Below are 5,231 nucleotides of genomic sequence, written 5' to 3'. Positions count from 1 at the left end.
AGATTATATGGAAAGGTTGGGACCGGATCCTAGATCAGCACTTCTACTCGAGACGCTTTGTGGATACTGGCCCAGATCTCTGTGGATCTCATGGGTTCACCATGACTCCCAGACACCTCGGCCTGGTTGCATAAAAAACACCTTAAAGGGAAATTTCACTGCTTTATTTCACTATATATGTCCATTAATATGTTATCAACATATCATGTGTCATTGAGAATTTACTCACTACAAGCAAATATGAGCTTTTCTGCATCTCACCGGTCAAAACGGGCCAGCTACAATTCCTGGTTGTATGCAAACCACAATATCCAGAATTCATAGCGATTTCAGGACGTGGAGGACCTCCCTGTGGAGGTGTTCCAATTGAAGTGAGAAATATCAAAATGTCTGTGTTTATAGCCAGCACTTTCAGCCAGAGGATTTCGAAACGGAACCGAAGTCTCAACTGATGGGGTTGCCATGTCGTCTAACGTTGAAAAGTGATGCTATTCCATCGATTTTCCCCTTCACTTCAAAGAGGAAGGCATCCGATCTGCCAAAATCAGCGCAGCAGAAAGTAAGTCAAGCTGAGGTAACGTAGCTAACTAGCTAGCTAGCGAACTACATTTGTTTATGTAAACCAAAATCTATTTAGCTAGCTCTCATAATATGCTGGCTAGACATTCCAAAGCATATTAATGTAATTAGCCAGCTGCTAACTGACAATGTGATTTGTAACTTTGCACGCTAATGTTAACTTTGTTAGGTTATGTTAGCTAGTTAGCTAACTAACTACCGCAGAGGCTAATGTGACTAACATTATGTGCTCTATTTAGAGTCCGATCCCATCAACATCTGCAGTGGCATCAACAACAAGTTCAGCACCAGGAACTAGTGTAAGTCACCTTCTAAAATCGTACTAAAATCTACTAAATCTTTCCATGATGAGTAAACAAATATACTGGCGCTAGGCATACACATAGTCTGTGTCTTGTTGTCATAGTTGGTGTGTTTACAAGTTGGCTACAACTTTTACTGGAGTTCTCTCTGTATTATGGAGCCTTAGTTGATTGTTCATGCAAGGCTTGAAGTCTAAATTGGAGAAAATGAGGTATTAGTAAGGAGAGGATGGTGTGGTCTATTGACATGAGGGGGGGCTGGGTGGATATAGTACTTTGTTTGAGTGCGTATTGATGGTGACAAAGTAGTAAAATGTTGGCTAATCACTGACTACTGTGTGTCCTACAGACTAATCATGCTGCTGATGACCTTGACCTTGACACCAGCTTTAGTAGTACAGAGTCTGTAGACCCATTGGATGAAAGCTTTCAGCCTGGAATAAGCTCAAGCTCAACATCATTTGACTTTGAAACAAGCTAGGACAGCAAAAGGTATTTATGAAAGCACAACACCCTCTTGAAAAAGAGACGAAGCAGTGTGTGGTGAAGAACATCACCAAAGCCTACTAAACCAGATGCCATTACCCAACACAAGAAGAGGTTCTCCGGCTGAAAAACATTCTGGAACCTGCCTGGAAAATTCAACCAACACAACATCCATATTCAGTTAGACTGATGTTGTAGTATAATATTGAATGCCTACTATGCTCACAACTGAACTGTGGTATAGATATTGTAAGCTGTTGTACATATGTATATAATGGTGTTTTATATGCGTTTTATATCATATTTTTTACAAGTGTACTGACAAGTGACTAAATGATTCCAGCTGCATCAGAAACCAATAAAGTGTTGACTTCAACTTGTGGATCAATTCACTGTGATATTCATGAAATGTATTTGGAAGTAACTAGCTACAATTTTACTGCTACAAATGATGCAGGGAGTTGGTGCATCATTTAAACTTTAATTTGTTGGCAAGTAAACATGTTTCAATAAAACAGATTAGTCTGTCAATGTAACAAATAAGTAGACATGGCTTGTATTCAAGACAAAGTTTATTTGCTCTGGAGACCGAGGTGAGTTTACACAGCGGAATGCAGAAAACGTTATGGCAATATATGACATACAGTAGCAGTCAAAAGGTTGGACACACCTACTCATTATGGAATCATGTAGTAACCAAAAAAGTGTTAAAACAATAAAAAAATATTTTAGATGTTAGATTCCGCAAAGTAGCCACCCTTTGCCTTGATGACAGCTTTGCACACTCTAGGTATTCTCTCAACCAGCTTCATGAGGAATGCTTTTCCAACAGTCTTGAAGGAGTTCCCACATATGCTGAGCACTTGTTGGCTGCTTTTCCTTCACTCTGCGGTCCAACTCATCCCAAACCATCTCAATTGGGTTGAGGTCGGGTGATTGTGGAGGCCAGGGCATCTGATGCAGCACTCCATCACTCTCCTTCTTGGTCAAATAGCCCTTACACAGCCTGGAAGTGTGTTTTGGGTCATTGTCCTGTTGAAAAACAAATGATAGTCCCACTAAGCGCAAACCAGATGGGATGGCGTATCGCTGCAGAATGCAGTGGTAGCCATGCTGGTTAAGTGTGCCTTGAATTCTAAATAAATCACAGACAGTGTCACCAGCAAAGGACCCCACACCACCTCCTCCATGCTTCACGGTGGGAACCACACATGCGGAGATCATTCGTTCACCTACTCTGTGTCTCACAAAGACATGGCGGTTGTAACCAAAAATCTCAAATTTGGACTCATCAGACCAAAGGACAGATTTCCATCGGTCTAATGTCCATTGTGCATGTTTCTTGGCCCAAGCAAGTCTCTTCTTCTTATTGGTGTCATTTAGTAGTGGTTTCTTTGCAGCAATTTGACCATGAAGGCCTGATTCACGCGGTCTCCTCTGAACAGTTGACGTTGAGATGAGTCTGTTACTTGAACTCTGTGAAGCATTTATTTGGGCTGCAATCTGAGGCTGGTAACTCTAATGAACTTATACTCTGCAGCAGAGGTAACTCTGGGTCTTCCTTTCCTATGGCGGTCCTCATGAGAGCCAGTTTCATCTTAGCGCTTTATGGTTTTTGCGACTGCACTTGAAGATTGACTGACCTTCACGTCTTAAAGTAATGACTGTCGTTTCTCTTTGCTTATTTGAGCTGTTCTTGATATAATATGGACTTGGTCTTTTACCAAATAGGGCTATCTTCTGTATACCACCCTTACCTTGTCACAACACAACTGATTGGCTCAAACGCATTAAGAAGGAAATAAATTCCACAAATCAACAAGGCACACCTGTTAATTGAAATGCATTCCAGGTGACTACCTCATGAAGCTGTTTGAGAGAATGCCAATAGTGTGCAAAGCTGTCATCAAGGCAAAGGCTGGCTACTTTGAAGAATCTCAAATATAAAATATATTTTGATTTGTTTAAAACTTTGTTGGTTACTACATGATTCCATATGTATTATTTCATAGTTTTGATGTCTTCACTATTATTGTACAATGTAGAAAATAGTAAAAATAAAGAAAAACCCTGGAATGAGTAGGTGTGTCCAAACTTTTGACTGGTACTGTATATACAGTAGAAGAAAAATATCCTACTAACGCTTATAATAAATACTACAGTTCTACAAAGGGAATACTTGCATATGGTGTGTTTGGGTGGTGCAGTGAGGTGTGCGGAGTCACTTCGATACAAGGGGAGAGTGTTATTATGGGACCTTTCACATCTCATCTTCAGAGTCATCAACTTCTTTGTATCCAAGTGGTATTGTCTGTGAGAGAAAGACGAAAACGCCATTAGACATTCATGGGCAATCGTTTTGTACTGTCTGTATTCCTACTGTAGCAGCATGGTGAGACATCCCACAGGCACACGTTAGCTAGCTAATGAGAGGCACTGAGGCTAGCTAGGTTAGTTAGCTAACTAGCTATAACGTTAGACTACAGTACATTTTAGGTATAGCAAACATAGCTAACTAGCTAGCTAAACTTGGCTAGCTTGGCTTGTAGTGGTAATAGCAAAGCCCCGTTATGGTCGAAATCGATCACTAAATTGTACTGTACTAAACAACACTGCCTCGTGTAAAAATATAGGTTATATTGCTAGCTCGCTATCGACAGCAAAACAACTTACTAGTTTGTCATTTGCCCTCCTGAGTCCTGGTCCAGCTGGCCACAATAATTGCTACAAAACATGACTCCGTTAATGTTTAGATCAGACAGCAGGCTCATTCAACCAATGACGTCATTGGTTGAACTATCCTGGCGCGAAAATACAAAAATACAGCTATATTGCATAATTATGTCTGAAACACCCTCTCATCAATCAGAATTATGTAGGGGGACTGGATAGTGTATAGCGGTGATGTTTCCCTTTAAGTAGATTTTCCCTTATCTTTGCACTTAAAGTTTCCTTAACTTGAAGTCATTTGCACAAAACGTTTTCAAATAAAATAAAATTGTATTTGCCACATGCGCCGAATATAACAGATGTAGACATTACCGTGAAATGCTTACTTACAGCCCTTAACCAACAATGCATTTATTTTTAAATAAAAAAGTAAAATAAAACAACAACAACAAAAAAGTGTTGAGGAAAAAAAGAGCAGAAGTAAAATAAAATAACAGTAGGGAGGCTATATATGCAGGGGGGTACCGGTGCAGAGTCAATGTGTGGGAGCACCGGCTAGATGAGGTAGTTGAGGTAATATGTACATGTGGGTAGAGTTAAAGTGACTATGCATAGATAATTAACAGAGTAGCAGCAGCGTAAAAGAGGGGGGAATAGTCCGGGTAGCCATGATTAGCTGTTCAGGAGTCTTATGGCTTGGGGGTAGAAGCTGTTGAGAAGCCTTTTGGACCTAGACTTGGCGCTCCGGTACCGCTTGCCGTGCGGTAGCAGAGAGAACAGTCTATGACTAGGGTGGCTGGAATCTTTGACAATTTTGAGGGCCTTCCTCTGACACCGCCTGGTATAGAGGTCCTGGATGGCAGGAAGCTTGGCCCCAGTGATGTACTGGGCCGTACGCACTACCCTCTGTAGTGCCTTGTGGTTGGAGGCAGAGCAGTTGCCATACCAGGCGGTGATGCAACCAGTCAGGATGCTCTCGATGGTGCAGCTGTATAACTTTTTGAGGATCTGAGGACCCATGCCAAATCTTTTCAGTCTCCTGAGGGGGAATAGGCTTTGTCGTGCCCTCTTCACGACTGTCTTGGTGTGTTTGGACCATGATAGTTCGTTGGTGATGTGGACAGAACTTGAAGCTCTCAACCTGTTCCACTACAGCCCCGTCGATAAGAATGGGGGCGTGCTCAGTCCTCTTTT

At 41.5% G+C, this 5,231-nt stretch overlaps 1 long non-coding RNA gene across 1 annotated transcript; it reads left to right on the top strand.

Annotated features, from left to right (window-relative positions):
- The first annotated feature begins 401 nt into the window (after positions 1 to 401).
- LOC121583188 lies at positions 402 to 1,487 on the top strand. The gene is made up of 3 exons (XR_006003455.1): positions 402 to 559; positions 819 to 878; positions 1,231 to 1,487. It is a non-coding gene; the product is annotated as an uncharacterized LOC121583188 (long non-coding RNA).
- Positions 1,488 to 5,231: the final 3,744 nt, after the last annotated feature.

The sequence above is a fragment of the Coregonus clupeaformis genome, chromosome 15 (assembly GCF_020615455.1).
Source record: "Coregonus clupeaformis isolate EN_2021a chromosome 15, ASM2061545v1, whole genome shotgun sequence".
NCBI lineage: Eukaryota > Metazoa > Chordata > Actinopteri > Salmoniformes > Salmonidae > Coregonus > Coregonus clupeaformis.
Note: the sequence above shows the minus strand (reverse complement) of the source record. Positions and strands in the feature narration are given on the sequence as shown.